Source organism: Microcebus murinus, chromosome 5 (genome assembly GCF_040939455.1).
Source record: "Microcebus murinus isolate Inina chromosome 5, M.murinus_Inina_mat1.0, whole genome shotgun sequence".
Taxonomy (NCBI): Eukaryota; Metazoa; Chordata; class Mammalia; order Primates; family Cheirogaleidae; genus Microcebus; species Microcebus murinus.
In genome coordinates, this window is record NC_134108.1 from 32,489,083 (window position 1) to 32,510,530 (window position 21,448).

Genomic DNA, 21,448 nt, shown 5'->3' on the forward strand with positions numbered 1-21,448 from the left:
GCTAGTAGTGAAAACAATGTGAGGGGAAGAGAGGATTCTTCTTTAACCCGTTCTACTGATCACACACAATTGCTTTATATAATTTTGTAGTATTTATATTTTAGCTGGAATTTTTAAAATAGTAAAGCAGAAGTTTAAGTAGCTTTGCCACTTTTTATCCCTTTAATGTATTTTCAACCTGGGTCCCTCACTCTTACATATCACCCATGAGAGCAGCAGCCCATCAACACCACTGCCGTCCCAGCTTCACTTCTTCCATCATTTAGGGAAGGAGTTAAAAACAATAACAAAGTTCACAGCTTTCAGAGGTTTCTCATCATCCTTTGATTCTTAGACAGATTCTGACTCTATATGCTCTTAGCATATATTCTAGTCTATTAAAGTTTCCTTAAAGGCAGGATCAGACTAGTTATGAACAGACATGTAACAGGTGAAATTCCAACTTAAAAGCCTTGAAATGTGCCCGTAGATAAGATACTTGTCTTTTTAACTAGATTAATAATAACTTGGTAGAGGTCTTACAGTCATCAGATGCATGTCTTTCACCTATGTCCAGTAAGTTTGAATACTGCACATTTTCAGATTGCTTTAAAATCTCCAAGGATATGTACATACAGTGTCTTATTTGGTATCATAACGAAGCTAGAGGGTAGAGGGAAAAGGAATCTTAAACCAATTTACAGATAAGAAAACTTAGCTTCTAAGAAGATACATCAAATATCCCAGAGAAAATAGAGTCTAGTAAGTTACAGAGACAATGAGTGGTAGAATTGGAAATTAAATCCTGTTTTTATTTATTTATTTATTTTTACTTTAAATCCAATGAACTTTCTATTAGACCACAACCACCCACATAAGACAAACATTCTTTTCTAACCTGATGCTATGAAATAAGTTCATCATTCATTTGGCTACTTCAGGGTACATTTTTTACTTTCTTCATCTTAGCCAGCTGAACACAACACAATTCTTTTCATTATGAGATATTTGGCAGGGAGTCTCATCAATGTTCTTTCATGAGTAAGGCAAGCAAATTTTAGTTACTACTACCCTGTGGGTATTCATGTCACTATTCTTTCTGTATTATATGAAAGAGGCTAGAGTCTCCATCTTTGAGCATCCACATGCTTATGTGAATTCACAGACAGTTTAGGAGTCAGTTCATGATTGTGGCTAAGCACACAGGTTATAGCATCAGCCTGGGTTCACATCGTGGTTATGCCATGTAAGTAGCTGTATGACCTTGGGCAAGGTAATACTGCTCATCAGATTTCTTATACATAAAATGGGAACAATAATAGTATCCATGACATGGGGTTATTGTGAAGGTTTGATGAGTTAAGAAGTACAAAGCATTTAGAATGGCACCTGGCACATGGGAAGTGATCAATAAATGTTAGCTATTATCACTCAAAGAGTGCATTGGAAAAATATGTTGGTTCTCACCACAAGCCATCCAAAAAAAGCAAGTCTGTGTGGCAGTGGGCTGGCTCTCCATTTGAGTAAGAGTACATTATGTATGTTAACCACACAGAAGACTATCGAGCGATGAATACTGATACTTAAGTTCATGTCAAGTAATTCAACCCTGAGAATTTCCCTGAGCATTTGACATTTGAGAGGAACAACACAACTGACCCACTAACCATCCAGCCCAGGGTTCCTCCGTGGATTAAATTAGATTCTCAGAAAATATGGGATTGAATCATATTATTTTAGCTCCTCAGAGACACATGTATCATTACTGAATGAAAAATTTAAGTTTATATCCTTAGCTTTCTTCTGTGATAAATAAACAAGTAATATTGTCCTCTGTATTAGTTATGCTTGAAAACCTGGTACATTTTGCTATCTGAAGTCTTTACATAAGGATTCCATTAAAGTTTGCTCTGAGAATTTGTTGCCAAGAAAATATTTGTCTTGAAAATTTGAAAGTGCTCTTTTTTGTCAGAGACTATATAATTTAACATTTTCCTTTTGTGGCCCTAAATGTCCAAAAATTCTGCATTAAATTAAGAGTTTAACTGCATTAACATCCCAGATGAGCAGTCAATGTGTATTTTTCTATAATTTTTTTAAATTTTCATTTTTGTTGTCAGTTTAAAGTTGTGTTTTGTTATATACACCACCTTGACACTTTTCTTAAGAATAACCGGTAATTAAAAGGAACACATCTTTAACAAACAATGGTAATAAATTCATTCATTTTTCTAATTTCTTCATTAATTTGCTCATCTAGCATTATTGAGCACCAACTCTGCTACATATTAGAAAAAGAATGAAAGTCTATACAATCTGTAAACCTTCAATTTCATTAAAGTAGTGTAAGAGCACAGGAAAGAATACATTTAAGAAAATCATTGAGTTTTCATAATAAATGTGTGGAATACATGCTATTAAGCTCATTTCTCTGTAACTCTAATTTATGGTCCTCTGAAAAGTGCCTTTTAATCTGTGAATATAAAAATGAATCTGCTAATTTTTACAAATATATCAAAAATCATAAAACTAAATAAATGAAAAAGCTTTTACACAAATCATCTTGGTTCTATACATATCCCAACAGCACTCAGGAGATTTTGGAAATATTCAAAGCTGCGATCAGAACTTCAGGACATTCCTTTGACTATCTGAATATTATACATTTTTATCTTTGAAGGTGAATACTCTTGGAGGGGAAATGAACAAAAGTAATTTAGAGTCAAGACTGGTGAATAAGTCATCATTATAAAAACAATCAACTCCAAGAAGTGTTCCAAAAACATTTTGAACAGCATTGCATTTATTATAATGACTGTAGAGCTCTCTTATCCCTTTATCACAACAGCTTGGGCTTATAGACTATATTATTGTGAATTCTGAAGTTTGCTTAAATATTAAATTTACTTTGCTACCACACTTCATGGCCTGTGCTACCCAAGCTCACGAAGGAAGCATTCATTCTCTGGCTTCCTTTATAATCTTATTAGCCATCATTCCTTAGCCATCATCTCATTAGCCATCATTCCTTCCTGGAGATAATAATAAAAACTCAAAGAGTGTGTTGTTAAAGGATAGGATTCATTTGCAGCTCTCAAAAATCTTGTACTCTGGAAAAACCCTGTACAAATCCCAAACTGCTAATTGCATGTATAAAAGACCTAGGAGGTCAGAAAAGGAAGAAATGCTAAGTTGCATTCTGTGCTGAAATAAATGATAATAACAGCTGCCATTTATTGAGTCTTCACCTTGAGCTGGATATTTCATTTAAATCATCTCATTTAATATAACCAGTGTGGTCATATAGGTATTTATACTTCCCCATTTTGAGATAAGGAAACTAAACTTCAAAGAGTTGCCCAAGGTTACAGAGCTATGACTGCCAGACCAAACCAGGCCTGATTTCAAAGGCTCTTGCACTCCACGACACCACCTGTTACCCTTCTAAAGTATTTTCTTCTATATAGATCTCAACCACTTCTGCCATGGGAAAAGCTGATAGGAGAGAAAACCGACTGGCAGGACGTCAGATTAAACATGGTTTGTGTTTCCTAAGGAATTTTAGAAGCTGTTACATCCACTTAACTATGCCTCTTCAAAATGAATAAACAGAAGCTGGGAAAATACATTTCTTATAGAAGTATTATATATTCATCAGACAAATGAAAAACTCAACTCCAGATGTTAATGTAAAATTATCCAGATGCTACAAAATGCTCATCCAGAATACCAGAGGCAAAAGAACACCAAACTGAAAATTGATTTCAAAAAAAAAAAAAAATCAAAGTGGAGACACCTATTTGCTTTTTTGCTAAGTTACAGAAGATTGGTTATTTCTTTGCTTTTTTAGTACACACACTTGGGAAGATCTCTCTTAAATGATGGAATAAAGTGCAAAATTAAGTGTTTCCTGGCTTGATTAATTAATGTACAGTTTTCATAGCAACATTCTGTGGCCCCTGTAACATTTTGCTTATGTGCCGCTTTTGGATTGAAAAAGTATAGATTTCTTAGGCACTCCAGAGATAAAATACAAAAAATAAAAGTTACTGTCATACAAATAATTTGTGCTGATTAATATTCCTGTGTGGCTGTTTAAATTTGAATCCAGAATGATAGGTTATCATTTTGTTATTGATTTTCCTGGGATTTTGGTGTAGCTCTAGCACATGAATGAACGACAAATGAAAACACTAACAAATTTTAAGGTGTTACCTTTTTGTCACAAATTTAATAGATATTGGAAAGCTAGCTGGTTCATTGACCAGGATAGTCAAACTACATAAGACAGTACCCTCTTTCTACTCCCAGGCTTGATTTAAATCTGATTTGGCTGACTATGTGGAAGACTACACATACGTTTATGTTATGTAAACTGAGGAATTCGAAAATACCAAAAGGAGAAAGTCATCGTCCCCTTCCTCATAGAACTCAATAGCCTGGAACATATTAGCAATGCCTAGTAAATAGCAGTACTTTCAACTACCTAATCATCTATGAAAAGATATTACAAAGAGATTTTATGTTAAATATCTAGATATAAAATATAGACATACTTTTTAAAGTAAAAATACAGAAAACATTCATTCTTGTTACCAGATTCAAAACAAAACAAAACAAGCCAAACCTATTTGTATTCGTATCTCAAGAAACATCCTTTTGTAGTTTTCCTTTAGGGAATTGTATGAGTTATAATCATATCAATGGGAACTAACAAGAATTTCATTTAGTTTGGGTCTTTAGCTGTTTTTTAACCTTGCAGTCTTCTAATAAGATAGCTTGTTTACTTCTGTTTCTGCAGCTGTGAGTTCTGGACAGAGCTGTAGTGACGTTATTTTTCAAAATAACCCCAAATCCTCTTTCCAGATCAGAATATCAAAGTATTGTTTGGTTGGGCATATATTCTACTGATTACTCTTGACCTAATTACTTTATATCTTTACCACCTAGATTTGCATTTACCTTATGCTGTACAAGTCCTCTCATTTTTCTTAATATATGAATATCCTATTTGTCATAATTTGATCTACTTCCAATTTTGGAGTTTAAAGGACCTGAAGATGCTGTCTCTTTTATTATTTTAAAAGAAATTTGAGTATCATTGGAAGCACTGACATCAGCTCCTTTTCACATTCTGCCTGTGTTTCCTCTTTGGATAAAAAGCCCATTTGGCTGAAAAATTACCTGTGCTATTTTCAAAAAAGAAAGTTAGGCACCAACTGTGCTATTTTTCTGGCAATAGAGATAAAATGTTCTGAACTCTCTCTCCTCTCAGTCCTAATGCAGGGCCTTGACCAGAGCAGGGCTGAGGGTAACTGATATCCTTGGGCTCCCCTCTCTGGGGGGTCTCAAAGACACCTGTGAACCTTGGCAAGTTTTAGCGGATTGGCTCTGCGGATCAGAAAGGTATAAATACTTTCACTTGCCCAGGATACCATTTCCCCTCATTTTGCTACTGTCTTAATGATATATGTTCCTGAGAACACAATTTGCAGTCCTCTATCCGTGTTTAAATGTTCTTTCTGTGCCTTTTCTTGTTTGTTTGTTTTGTTTTGTTGTAGTTGTTTTGTCTATATTTAAATGGCCCATGTAAGTAGCTCAGCCTTGTTAGTATCTTATGCTTAATGGAATGAACAAGTAGAGACTATGTCATAACATCCACAAGGCACCATATAAGTGCTGAAGACAAAACCAATTGCTTTGTTTCGGATTTTCTCTCTACCTTTGGGTTGCATCAGTTCTCTGATCCTATCAACTAGACACTGTCTCAAGAAAAATCTGTATGCTTTTCTTAACACGGAACCCCAGCAAAAAGAGTATGCCCATCTTCTGTCAATGGGACTGCTTTATCTGTGACAATAACTTAGAATTCAAACATTACCCTATGAGTGGGGAATTAATTATTAAAATATTATCTCTCTGGAAAGACTGACCAAAACACTGGGGGAAAAGGAGTGGATAAAATGTTGTAATTCTAGCGACAGGGTCTTTCATGCTAAAGAATGAACCCCACATTATGTAAGCAGTGTTGGAAAAGAATGCTAAAGCAACTCACATTTTATAAACTAAAGCAAAAACCCCAAATATTTTCATTCCTTATGCTTATAAACATCCTTATTTTTTTTTAATTTATCTTCAATTTTTTTAAAGGTCTAGGACTTGGAAATCTTCTTTTTATTTTAACAAGCACTTAACCAAAATTATTGTACAGGGAAATAATTCTGTTCCCCTAAAATCTGTTTCTGTTACATATTTCTGCAAGGCAGATATTTTGGTTGTTTTTGTTTTTTTCTAAGTGCAAGTTTAAGACAGAATTTTCTCCTTCTGAAACTGTTTTACAGCTCAGTAAAGGCAGTCCCTCTATTCAGTTTATTCAATCATTCAGTGGCTGAAATAATCATGGGAAGTCAAAGTAATTGTTAGGATCACAGCTTGTCTCCCATCACTCCCTCTCACATTTTCTAGGTGGCAACCATGCAGTTCCCCAGAGAGGTTACTGCCACTTCCTCTCTTTCTCCATAACCCTGGAACCAAGCCTTTCTGTGCTACCTCCTTCTCCCAGACTCCGACATGTTTTCTCTGATTTATTTCATCTCTTTTCTTTTTTTTTTTTTTTTTTTTTGAGACAGAGTCTCGCTTTGTTGCCCAGGCTAGAGTGAGTGCCGTGGCGTCAGCCTAGCTCACAGCAACCTCAAACTCCTGGGCTCGAGTGATCCTTCTGCCTCAGCCTCCCGGGTAGCTGGGACTACAGGCATGCGCCACCATGCCCGGCTAATTTTTTATATATATATCAGTTGGCCAATTAATTTCTTTCTATTTATAGTAGAGACGGGGTCTCGCTCTTGCTCAGGCTGGTTTTGAACTCCTGACCTTGAGCAATCCGCCCGCCTCGGCCTCCCAAGAGCTAGGATTACAGGCGTGAGCCACAGCGCCGGCCTTATTTCATCTCTTTTCTAATCACCCCAAAACATAATGTCCTTTATCCTTTGCACCTAAGACATGTTTGCCACATAGGCAGTGCTCAGTATTTGTTAATTGAATAAAATAGCTAAATGTTGAGGACTACTCATTGGCTATGTAACCCCATGAAATTTATTCATAATATCAAATAATTGGGTGGTTCCATTGAATCTGTATCCCAGCCATATTTTTGGTATCCTATCCTTTTGGAAGTGTATTTGCTTATTAGTGATTAATATGTGAGCTGCTCCACTGTAGCTAACTCAACACAAAAGTTTATCTTGTTATAAGAGAAATGGATGCAACATAACACATTGTAAGAAGGAAGAGCAAAATGTTTTTCATCCACTGAAATAGCAAACTAATGTGGAGATGAGGAAAAAGGCAAAATTAAGTCACTATTATGTTTTCTTCTTTAAAATGCAATATAGGCTTTTTCCCTCCCTTGACATAATCCTTAAGAATTTTTATCAAGTCTCGCAATAAGGTAGTTCATCCTGAAGAGAATAGTAGATAACTACTATAAGTGGATGTCAGGTTTAAAATATGTGAAATACCTCTAAAAAGGTGGCAGCTGTCACTCCTGATACAACTAACATCTACACATGTGGTTATGCTGCAGATATTAGGCTAGTGGAATGTGTCTGTATGGAAACACAGATACATACATACATACTTGCTTTATATTTTATGAGCCAAAACAACACAGTTCCCAAACTTACGACTAGTAGCCAATATACCAACAACTTCCATGCAGTTCCCCATGGCTACCTGAGGTAGTGCCTGATTATTCACATGGTAAATGCTATTTGCTACTCTCCTCTCCCCCATAAAATTAAAAACATAAGTGCAGTATGACTCATTTTTAGCTTAATATTCATCATATTACTAATCCAGTAAGGAAAAGTCCTTTGCAAAATAATTAGTGGAAATTATTACACTTATAAATTATTGTTTCAGTGAAAGGACTTGATTTTCCTTTGGTGCGTTCACTAAAATATTACATACAACCAAGGTTATATTTAAGTCAGTTTAAATTTCTGTAAGAATTTCTATTCATGTTTTGGCATATATTAGTTTAAACCAGATGCAACTGCATTTTTATTGACTAAAAATAGTCAAATATTGGCAATTTCATATGGCTCAACCTAATAATAGGTTTGGTTTTAGGAGACACTTATCATTTGAATAATAAAATAAATAATTCTTATTACTGAATGAAGCAAAAGAACAAATTTACACAAAGGAAATATAATCTTGCCAGGATTGCCATTCTTTCTTGCAAAAGGAGTATCATAGGATTTTTGTTACCCATGATTAGAATTTGATTTCCATGTACTCCCCAGGTAGCAGAATTCAGTAGTTATTCACTTATATTTTTTCCAATGAAAATATTTGGCTGAAGTTGGTCTGCTCTGGTACAAAATAGTACACATCCTCATGCTAGAATTCTTTGCTGTAGATTTTTCTCCAGTTTTCATTTCATAGCAGGGGACTTGGTAAAGCAGCTCCTGATGTCTTTTTAAGTTTGCTTATAAAGTGTAATGACAACCATTCCATTCCTGGGTTACTTGTCTCAAGGACTTTTGATGATAGCTCTAGTGCTGAAATAGTTTCCCTAAGGATCAGAAACTTATTTTAATAGCTTCAAGATCCTTTGTTATGTTTTCAAGTATACTTTTGCAATAAGGGTAATAGTACATTGTCTTTCCTGTGTGAGACTGATTAACTGATACCACCTCAGGTTTTTCCCAGTAGAGATGGTAGATGGCACTTAATTATCCACATGGTGTCATACAAGCGCTGTGACCAATGGTAAATACACATTTAGAAATGGCTGATTGGACCTAAGGGTTCAGTTTATGAAGTGGAATGATCATGAGATTTGCCATCAGGAGATCTGGACTGGATCTGGACCAGAGATTAATGTTGAACATTTACCATTACATGACCTCAGACAAGTTACTTAATCTCCATCTGTAAAATGAGAATAATAAAAATTTTGGCTTCAAGTGTCTCCAAGGCTTTGGTGAGGATCAGAGGGAAGAGTGCATGGCAAAGTGCTGTGTAACGGATGCAGCACCATAGACAAAACGGCTACTGCCAATGTTGTTGACAACAAAAACAACGTTAATCCACTATTTTTTTTCCTTTGCTTGGGATTCATATTTTAACAGAAAGGCTTAGACTCTACTTAATAATGTAAAATAAAACTGATAAGACCCATCAGATCTGGCATGACCTGCCATTTCCTCCTGACAGGTTTGCTCAGGACTTTATGCTCAATTATAAATGCCACAAGGTGAGTTTTGACAGTCTTAAATGCTTCTTATAATATCTAGTTCATTTAATAGTTGTTTTCTTCCTCTCTCTATAGACAACAAATATTGTTATTGCTTCATAGTTTTGTAATCTCAATACACTTTAGAACTGGGATGTGAATTATTGACAATAGTTTATAATTTTCAGTTCAGAGAACTTTAATATAGGCTTTTCTATGATAGATGGCAAAGAGTGTAACAAGGAGAACTTATTTTACCCAGTTTTTTTGCAATAAAGTGCTAGTATATTTAAATGTTTGTGTGTCTCTCTCTGTAATACTTATGTGGAAAAGAAGTGCTATTGGATGCATATGCTAGAGTGAATAGTCTCTATAATATTAAGTCTTACTTGGTCCTTTGCAAATTTCCTTACAAGATGATAGTGATTTTACCAATGACCAAGAGTGGAGTGTATGAAAACATAAGTGTCCTTTATACACAAATAACTAGTGTAAAAAAATGAAATCTGAAGTTTATTTAGATCAAAACTGACAGTTTTGAAGAAAAGTCCAAAAGACTAGCAAATTGGTAAATTAGAGTATAGAGTGCTGTCTTTTCTGACAGTAGGGTAGATGATGTCAATTCAGTCCAGATAGAATTTTACCTAAGGAATTAATTAATAATAACAAAAACAGAAGGAATTAGTTAGAGCCAAAGTAAAAGAAAAACATACATTTTTACTTTTGCTGAACCAAAAATCTATTCACCTGTTGGTTTACTTAATATTTTTAATAAAATTAACTATAAGATGGAGAATTACTAAATCTCAGTCAAATACAATATTGATATAATTGCCTATAGTTTGAAGAAATAAATCTCTTTTAAGTCATTTAAAACCCTAGTTTCCTAGCTGCTCAGGAGGTTGAAGCAGGAGGATCAATCACTGGAGCCCAAGAGTTTGACACTGCAGTGAGCTACAATGATAGCAATGCACTCTAACCAGGGTAACAGAGCAAGACCCTATCTAAAAAACAAACAAAAAAACCTAATTTCTACAGCCTCACTTATTATGTGTATAAAATGGCTATCAGTGTTGTAAAAGTATATTTTTATAATTGATATTGGCAACCAATTTTAAAGACCTCAGAAAAAGATTTATATATTACAGCATTTGAGAATTCTATTTTAAAAGTAATGATGTCATTATAATGGGGTTCAACTATGTCTAACACAGCATCAAGTTCTTTCTTATGGAAATGGACAAGAAAAGATTCTCACACACAGAGAGCTAGAGAGCTTCTAGGTGGGGCATTAAAACTTGTGGTCAAAACTGACACCTGTATACAATACTTGAGATGTTCTGGAGTTCTAATTACAATTTAGGCACACGACACAGATTCTGTTGTTGACTTATGAGAGTAACACATTGTCCAACATCTTCTCACTTCTCTAATTCCCAACACTCACAGAGAATCAACGTATTCTGTCCTTAAAATGCTCCTGATGAGAAACCTTGTACTACCTCATTTATCATTCACCTATTTAATATAGGGTGGCCCCTGGGACACTCACACACTAGTAGACTCATTCCATAACCATGCCTGGAGAGCAGTTAAAATCAATAGCTCATTCCATAAGCGTACCCGGAAAGAAGTTAAATTTGGAAGGCAGCTACGCTTACCACTATACCACCAAGGTGCTTAAGAAGTTAAATTTGAATAGTAATGCCTTTTTTTTTGAGACAGGGTCTTGTTCGGTTGCTCTGGCTGGAGTGCAATGGGGAGATCATGGTTCACTGCAACTTTGAACTCTTGAGTTCAAGTGATCCTTAAGCATGTGCCACCATACCCCGGGCCAAACTTTTCTTACTTTCTTTCTCTCCTTTCTTTCTCTCCTTCCTTCCCTTCCTCCCTCCCTCCCTCCCTCCCTTCCTTCCTTCCTTCCTCTTTCTCTCTCTCTCTCTCTTCCCCTCCCCCCTCTCTCACTCTCTTTTTTTCTTTTCTTTCAAGATGGGGGTCTCACTATCTTGCCTGCCCAGGCTGGTCTGCAACTCTTGGCCTCAAGCAATTCTTCTGCTTTAGCCGCCAAAGTGCTGGGATTATAGGCATAAGCCACCATGCCTGACCTCTCAAACCCTTTTTATAAAGCTTCCACTGGATCTCCTCTAATTTGATTCTCATGAAAATCAAATCAGGCCAGGTGTGTGTGTATATATATATATATATATATATATATATATATACACACACACACACACACACACACATATCATGGAATACTAAGGATTATATTTAATCAAAAGTACAAAAAAAGCTAAAAGTAAAATGATCAAAACATGCAAAATACCTTAAAATTTAAGCTATAACAAAATTGGTGAAATTAAGAGAAAAAGTTGTTTGAGATAAAAGAATTAAAAATAATTCTAAAGAAAAAAATTCTGACAAGTAAATAATACAATTAGAACACATAACATTCCAAAAACAAAAATAAAATAAACATTACAAAAGCAACATAAAGAAATATAAATAATTTACCAGAATAAAAATTGAGAAGAAAAACAAGATGATAAATGTAAATATGCCAAGATAAAACTCTTAAAATCAGAAATGTAAAATTGTTAAAGAGATGAAAAATAAGCTAGAAAAAAAGGTTAAGAAAATAAGAGTTAAAGTGAAGTTTAAAAGAATTAGATACAAAAAAGAAGTAATTTATCCATCAGAAAAAAGGTAACACAAAGAATTTTTTTAAAATGTAAAACATGAAACAACTAAAACCCAGAAACGAAAACATAGACAGCAGCCCAAACTCAGGCCTGTGCAACCTCACACAGACAGAAATCAGAAACTGCTAGCAAGTGGCACTCCCTGGCTTGCCGTACCCAGCGTATTTTCCAGAAAACCCCAGAAATAGAAGAAAACTTGAAGTCTTGTACTTTTCTGGTGCTCTGAGGACACGCTAGGACATAGCTAGAAAATTACTAGCTATGGAACTCTGGAAAGTTACTTGACCACTCTATACCACTTTTTTCTCGGCTGTAAAATGGGACAAGTATTAGTGCATATGAGTTCATGCTTGTAAAACTTTTAGAATAACACTGCCATAAAATAACTGTTAGCTATTATAATTATTATTATTGTTATTTTCTCCCTGGCCCTGGATTAACCTCACATTAGCACTGAGACCCTCACCGATTTCTTCCAGTCGTTTAAACTTTAGCAAGCTCATGGTCTTTTGCTTCATTTATTCCTTCAGTCTTATTTAATAGCCTATTCCCCTAGCCATGACCCCACACTGCAGGGTCTGTACCTTCCACACTCCCTACTCCCATTCCAGGCTGAGCCAGTTCAGTCATTCCACAATTAGGGGTGGGCTTAAGTCAATATTAATTATTGAACCTAGAGAATGTGCTATCATATTATAGAGGTTACAAGGAGACATTGCCATAAATAATTTAATTTGATCTTCGTTATAGCCAAGTGAACTGGTAGTGGGGGTACATATTTTTAATAGATAGTTTGCTTGCCTGTTCAAGCCCCATTGCTAATCATTGGCAGAGCTCTCTGAAAGCCAAATCTAGTGGACATCCCAAAAGAGTGCTTTTGTGCCTTCTACCACAACCCTGGACTTCCTTACTTAGCCTCACAGAAACTTATTACCCTTCTATTCCATTTGAGTGGATCCTATTCCAGAATACTGAGATAACCAGGTCTCTTAAATATTAATGTTATCTTCTCAGGATTCCATTTTTATTTAGTTTCTTCTACCATCTTTGTTTTTCAACAATACTGTACTAATTTAATAAGGATTCGCTGATACATTCTAGGCGCAATGTTTTTTGGAGGGGGAGAGGAGTCTCAAACTGATCAACAGAGAAAAAGGAGGAATATGATCTTCTTAATTTTACCTTTATTTTATTACAAAGATATAGTTTTTAGATACAATAAATTGCCTTAAATAAATTATATATTTTGTGTGTGTATGATCCCAAAATATTTCAAGTGCTCTGTGTAGTCCAGCTGGAGTGAAAACATTTCACTTCCTGGTGGACTCCATAGGAAACCTCACCGAAGGAGACACTTTCATGTTGTTGCTCCAGGTATTAACTGGCCTCGTGTTGGACAACACCAGAATGATTTTTAGAGAAAGGAAGTCTGAAACCCCAAATAATTATTTACTTAAATTTCTATTCATAACTGATACTAATTAATAATACTCTGCTGCTTCTCTCTTAAGGAGAAATTCCAAGGGTAATTGAGAAAGGCTAGTTCCTCATTTCCATTCCCCCAGTTCTACACAAACTCACACATGAAATTGTGTTATGGCCTTAACAATGTTATATCAAAAAGGAATCTCTGAAACATTTTTTAATATGTTGTTGGGTTTGTGACTTCCTTCTCCAGTATTTGCAATTCTAAGGATCACGCAATGTCAGGTGATGAAAAGAGGAAGACGAATATTCTGTCTGTATATATAAAATTCTGTCACATAGGAAATCAAAATAATATCAAAGCTCCACATACAGTTTACCAAAAAAAAAAAAAAAAAGTATCTTCAAGATTTAATGATGGTTTCTCTAGGGATTTTTATACAAGCCTGCCATGTTTCAAAAGCAAAATCAAAGCGAATCTAAATTCCATTGAGTTGCAGTCCAGAAGAGTGGGAAGGTTGTGGTAACAAGAAAAGGAAATCATATGTAAATAACTTAAAGGTCTCTGTATGAGGAAATTGAAGCAAATCACTATGGTAACCATGAATATTTAGTTAGCAATCTAGAGACAATCCAAAGAAATTAAAAGTAATAATTCTAATTATAGAAAAGGGAGATTCTCATGTAACAGAAAAACATTTATAATTATATAATTTATAATTTTAATTCTAGCATCCCTAAAGCAGTGCCATCTAGATAGCCCATCCTTAATATTATGACTGTCATTCTTCTCTCAGCCACCTCTTCAACCATCAATAACATAGTTATAGCTCAAAGTTTATTTAGTCAACTCAAACCCGCCCAGATCCACCAAAAGTCTATCAAGTTTTCTAACAGAAAAATTAGTCTCTTTTTTCAGTTGAAAGTAATTAGAAGGATTAATACTCTTTCCCTAAATAACTGCTGCCCTGTTCTTCTCCTATAAGATTTAAGAAGGCTAGAAATATCTGAAGAATAAGCCAAGAGGAGAGACATAAGAATCATCAGAAATACTAGTTTAAAATATACACAGGGCTTCTTAAGCTCCTCCCCAATATACTGAATTAAAAGCTCTTGTCTGGGAATAGCTATTTTATAAACATTCCTAGGTGATTTCTAAAAGCCAAGTGCTCAGTGGTACCTCCAAGTGGCAGTTCTTGTTAGCAGTTCTCAGTAGCATCTGGGGCAACTGCTACTGGCAGAGGTAACCCTTCGGCTGAGAGTAGTAGGCCTTGATAAGTTGGCTCCCTGCAGCACTGCTGGAGAGGCATGTGTGTGTGGCTGTTCCCACCAGAGCTTTTCCTGTGGTTGCCCTCAAAGTAATGGAGACCCCCGCCGTCTACTGCTTCACACCCTGCAACTCCTACTAGGGAGCTCAGTATCATTCTTTCAAAGAAAGGCAAGGCAGAGGTCCTGCTGAGTCCTCTCTTGCCACTGATGATACAGAATTGCCCTTCTAAAATGAAACCATTTTAAGGTTTTTACTCAAAGCCTCCTTCTGCTTGCAGCCTGGATAACAACATACAGGGCCATATTATTATCTCTCCTTTGCCCTTCATTATCTCTCCTTTGGCAAGCCTTGAGACTTGATGCCTTATGATTATTTCATAGCTCAGAGGGAGCCTTTCTTCTTCCTTTGCGTACAGGGTCAAAGTGCTAGACTGCAGGGTTAAGCTCTTTCTTGGTGTGTTGAACCTTGCATTCTCTAGGAGACTGGGTATATGCCCTAAAGCACCCTTTTGGTAAATACACATGATTAACTTTCGTGGATCACTTGAAGGCAATGTAGAGAAGTGGATAGGGGAGGGGCCAAGCCAAAACATGGAGGGAAGGGATGGGGGTGGCTGGAGCAAAAATAAAGCTGAAGAAATAAGCAGAGATGATGCAGTTAAGACTAAGGAGGACAGAAGGAAAAGCTAGACATCTCCAGTGATACTGTGGACACAGGGCAGTATTAAGTTTCAATATAGAGGCTGAAGTCTAGGGCTATAATATCCTTTAATAGATCAATGAGGAAATTACCTAAGGTATCTTTTGGCTCTAAAATGATGTACTTTTCACCTGAAATGTTGGCACATGTCGCTAAAATTCTCCAGACAACTGACAATGTAATAAACCTTAGACTCAGTAGATTTGGCATTAGTCACAAGAAGACTATTTTCTATTCATGCCCCCTGCCTAAATCATAAACATTGTTGTCTAATTAGTGTGTTATAATCGAGATATGTTTATTTTATAATACCTCATTTCACACGTGGGCCTTAAAAATACTCTATTCTGATTTTTCTTTTTTCTAACTTACACATATCTAAGGGACATTTTGAAAGTTTGCAAGGAAATAATCATTCAATGTTTAGTCAAAAATATATATTTTTAATAGAAATCATGATAAATATTTAGACACTGTTGTCCAAAATAAAAATTTATCTTGTAGCCTAATAAGACTCGTAAAACAACGGAAAGGAAATAAACAAAAGAGATGTGCATATAAAGATAAATGAGTGATGTAATGAGAAAGCTATTTACTTAGTATTTGTCCCCCAAACCCAGAAGCTCAGTATAACATGAGAAAACATCAGGCAAACCCAAATTGAGTAGTAATATCTCTTAAAACTGTCACAGACCAGAGGAGACTATGGAGACACAATGTCTAAATGCAACATAGTATCGTGAATTGGATCCCAGAAGGGAGAGAGGGGGAAAAAAAAGACATTAATGGTAAAGCTAATGAAACCTGAATAAAGTCTGTGGTTTAATTAATAGCGAGGTACCAATGTTTAACTTCTTAGTTTTAACAAATGTGTTGTGATTATGTAAGATATTCTTAGGGGTAGCTGTGTGAAGAGGATAGGGTATTCTCTGTAATATTCCTACATTTATGTAAATTTAACATGACTCCAAAATTTTAAAAGTTAAATGCATATGCAACTTTACTTCTTTTTATAGATTATATAATTATAGTCAACACTCTCAGTAATAACTAGACAAACTGGATGAAATATACAAAAACATCTGTTGAAAACCACCTGAGAGCTATCAAGAGAGTGAACAATAACCTTCTCAATATCAAGGAGAAGAAAGATGTCTAGGGAGGTGATTGGTATATTATGACAGCTTTTGTCCTGTGGGCATTTCCCTGTCTAGAGACACAGCTGAGATATTGAGCAGCACTTTAGACAGCTTTGCTGTATTAGGAGGACAAAAGTTGGATTCCAGGACATGTAAGCGTGGGACTTTGTAAATCCCACACACGTTGGCTTGGATTCCAAAGACAGGCAGCCTACGAATCAGGGTAAACTGGAATTAAACCAGCTGTCGTCGGGTTACAGCGAAGCTTTGAATCATTTGAATGTCCCAGAAATTTGAATCCTTGACATTGGATTAAGATGATCCAGATTGCCATTGCCTGGCAGAAGCATCCTCACAGGATGAAGAAAATATCTTAGCCCTCAAATTATTTCTACAAATACTTTTGCAAATACAATTTATGCTATACAAAGGTAATCAAGCATATAGGATATAAGATAGAATAAAAAGAATCAGCAGATGAAATGAATACCAAAATATATCCACAAAGGCCAGATATTAGAATTATCAAATAGAAACTCTTAAATAATTATTAGGTTATACTCAAGGAGATATTTAAAATAAATGATATTATTACATTAAAATTTTAATAGAAATATAAATTTTCAATACAAAACTAGAAACTCTAAACTTCTATTTGAAAATGAACCCCAGAAATTCCAGAAACTGAAAAATATAATAAATAAAATACAGAATTCTATAAATAATTTCAATAGCATATTTTATATATCTAATGAGAGAATTAATGAACTAGGAGTAAGTCAGAAGGACAGTAATTAGATAACTACAGTCTACATAAACAATAGAAACCAGAAAAAATATAAAGTGTGCCAAAACAAAAGAACTGCAAATTTAGAATTCTCTACCTAATAACAATATCCTTAACAATGGAGGTGATTTCTGTTAACGTACCTGGTTTAACACATACACAGTATTGGAGATCAATTTGGATATTGGGCTTGAATCTTTTGAGATACTAAGAGTTGTTGGGAGTTTCCCTGTATTCTGAGTAGTTGTCTTCTCAATGTAGCTCCTTCCATTCACCCATGGGGGATATTTATTATTCTCCGTACACATATCTGTTGTAGCACCTATGTTTTATTTACTAGTTTATGTTTGTTTTTGTTACCTGTCACTTCTCTGGAAAGTTTTGAACATAACCACCTAATAGTTATATTTCAGAGATTACCCAAAAGTCATCATTTTAATACTAAAAGCTAAAGAGTGAGAGTAAGATTTACTTCACAGTCACCAGTGTGGGAAATGTTGGAGACAAACATCCAAAACTTTCAGAATAGTCTCAAATATTTTATGATATACAAAATTATATTACTTTAAAACACAAAGATTTCATAGAACAATTTATGTATTAAACTAATTCATCTATTAAAGAAATTCAATCTCAGAGGGATTAATTGATCTGAAGAGGTCCCACAAAAAACTAGAACCAGGACTAGAACCCAGGTCTTCTAATCCCATATATGTTTTTCTCTACTATATCTCTGAATTAAGACTCTTTCTACTTATACTAGATCCAGCAACAGTATATCTCCTCTGAACCATTTTTGAGTTTAGAAATTACAAATGTTTAAAAATCAATTTCTAGTCTTTATTAGAGTATGGAAGAAACATCAACCTTGGAATCAGAGGATCTGGATTCTTCGTTCTGTTATCAGTTGAGCTGGGTGTCTTAGGGAATATCTCCTGCCTTCTCCAGGCCTATGTATTCCCAAAAGTAACATATTTCACAAAGTAAGTTACATAAAATAAGCAAATAGTCTAGGACAGGTCTGAATTTAATAATAATAATAATGATAATTCTTCTTCTTCTTCTTGCATAAAGCTCATAAGAGATCATTCTACTTCAAATATGCTGAATTTCATTCTGTTCATCATTTTTTCCACTACCCATAAGAGACAAATAGAATTTGGGAAGCATATCACAGAGAAAGTTGAATTAATTGCTCTTAATAGTCACTATCAATAAGCAGTTTGTAGTGAATGTTGTTTAGGAGTGAAAACAATATAATCAGTTAAAAAAGAAACAAACACATCTGTTTGTTCCATGCTGGCAGGTTGATGTGGTCTAAAGGACAGAGAACCACCATTAATGTAGAGAGAAAATGGTTATGGGATTTTCATTTAACTCATATGTTACATACATACCCAAGTGTATTTCATATTGTTCATCCAATTTCTGAGTTGGATCATCTTTTAACAGGTAAAGAATAGCTTTAAAAATATTAGAGAATTACTAGTCCTGGGTAAACACTGGATCCAGGATAAAAATAATAAAAATCCAACATTTTCCTCTAGAATTCTAATAGTTTCATACATTAGGTTTAAGTCTGTTATCCAGCGTGAGTTGATTTTTGTGAGAGGTGAAAGGTGTGAGTCCTGCTTTAGCCTTCTATAAGTGGCTATCCAGTTTTCCCAGCACCATTTATTGAAAAGGGATTCTTTTCCCCAGCGTATGTTTTTGTCTGCTTTGTCAAAGATTAGATGGCTATATGAAGATGGTTTTATATCAGGATTCTCAGATCTGTTCCACTGGTCAATATTCCTATTTTTGTGCCAATACCAGATTGATTTAATTACTACAGGTTTGTAGCATAGTTTGATATCTGGCATATTAATACCTCCCATTTTGTTTTTGTTGCCTAGAATTGCTTTTGGTATTCAGGGTCTTCTTTGGTTCTATACGAAGCGTAAAATTATTTTTTCTATATCTGTGAAGAATGCTAATGGGATTTTAATAGGTATTGCATTGAATCTGTAGATCAGTTTGGGTAGTATAGACATTTTGATGATGTTGAGTCTGCCGATCCACAAGCATGGTATGGATTTCCATCTGTTTACATAAACACTATCCAAGACATCGGCCTAGGCAAAGAGTTATGAAGAAGTCCCCAAAGGCAGTCACAACAGCAACAAAAATAAATGGGACATGATCAAACTAAAAAGCTTCTGCACAGCCAAAGAAACAGTCATGAAAGTAAACAGACAACCTACAGAATGGGAGAAAATTTTTGCATCCTATGCATCTGATAAGGGACTGATAACTAGAATATACTTAGAACTCATGAAAATCAGCAAGAAAAAATCAAATAACCCTATTAAAAAGTGGGCAAAGGACTTGAACAGAAACTTTTCTAAAGAAGACAGAAGAATGGCCAACAAACATATGAAAAAATGCTCAACATCTCTAATCATCAGGGAAATGCAAGTCAAAACCACAATGAGATATCACTTAACTCCAGTGAGAATGGCCTTTATCAAAAAGTCCCCAAACAATAAATGCTGGCGTGGATGAGGAGAGAGAGGAACACTCCTACACTGCTGATGGGACTGCAAACTAGTTCAACCTCTGTGGAAAGCAATATGGAGATAGATACCTTAAAGCGATACAAGTGAATCTACCATTTGATCCAGCAATCCCATTGCTGGGCATCTACCCAAAAGATCCAATGACACTCTACAAAAAAGACACCTGCACTCGAATGTTTATAGCAGCACAATTCATAATTGCAAGGCTGTGGAAACAGCCCAAGTGCCCATCAATCCAAGAATGGATTAATAAAATGTGGTATATGTATACCATGGAGTACTATTCAGCTCTAAGAAACAATGGTGATATAGCACATCTTATATTTTCCTGGTTAGAGCTGGAACCCATACTACTAAGTGAAGTATCCCAAGAATGGAAAAACAAGCACCACATATACTCACCAGCAAACTGGTATTAACTGAGCAGCACCTAAGTGGACACATAGGTACTACAGTAATAGGGTATTGGGCAGTGGGGAGGGGGGCGGGTATATACATACATAATGAGTGAGATGTGCACCATCTGGGGGATGGTCATGCTGGAGACTCAGACTTGTGGGGGGAAGGGGGGAAAGAGCATTCATTGAAACCTTAAAATCTGTACCCCCATAATATGCCGAAATAAAAAAAAATGAAAAAAATAATAATAAATCCAATTCAAATATATTCTCCACACTTCCTACTCCCATATCCTCAGGCCAAACTGGCCAGGAATTGGATGCCTCTGGGCACAAAGCAGGTTGAACAGCTGTTCAAGTCCCTGCATCTGACTCTTTGTCATTTGGCAGATTGAGATCTCTGGTTAGAGCACCATTTGTAATGTTTTTCCCCAAAACTGGCATTTTCAAACATGGAATTTGAAATATAGCGCAGCATCAATATATATTCATAAGAATAGTAGTGTCAAAGGGAGTCTGTTAGAGTTATGTCAAAAACCTAACTTTTCCCCAGAAGTGTTCGGCGGTAACTCTAGATTGGCTGGGGTGGGCATGCTAGAGTATGAATATGGGTTTTCTGAAAAATGTGAATATATGATTTCAGCCAGATATGTGGAATAATGAGGAGGCAATATCAGACATGAGTATAAATGGAGATGTATTAATATATAAGAGGTAGAATGAAAGGACACATATGCTAAAGGGATACATGCTAGGGAAAGATAATAAAGAGGGATTAGAGAGTCCAAGAGAATCATAAAGTCAATGTTTGGGTATTTGAGAAGAGACTAAGACTAAGACTAAGACTAAGACTAAGACTAAGACTAAGAATAATCATAGTAGTTATTGTTATCATAGTTGATGCTTATAGAGTGCTTAGGTATATGTCAGTACTGTTGTAATACATTAAATATTATAATTCATTTAACCTTGACAATCATATGAGATAAAAACTATTAATAGTTCCCAATTTATGGGAAATAAAACTGATAATTTAGCACAGAGAATTTAAGTGATTGGATCAAGAACACATAACTAATAACAGGTGAAGCCATGCTTAGAATCTATAGCTTAAAACCAATGAATGAATCTAAAATCTTAACCACAGGAAAAAAAAGACACTGTAGAGAAGCAGAACACATTTGAATTAAGCATATAACCTAGCTTGTACATATGGAGAACCTAAGATTTCCTGCATATTACTCTTCTGC

At 35.3% G+C, this 21,448-nt stretch overlaps 1 protein-coding gene across 1 annotated transcript in view; it reads right to left on the reverse strand.

The window, feature by feature from the left end:
- LAMA2 (laminin subunit alpha 2) overlaps positions 1-21,448 on the reverse strand; it is a 583,504-nt gene that overhangs the window by 375,502 nt on the left and 186,554 nt on the right. The window lies entirely within an intron of this gene.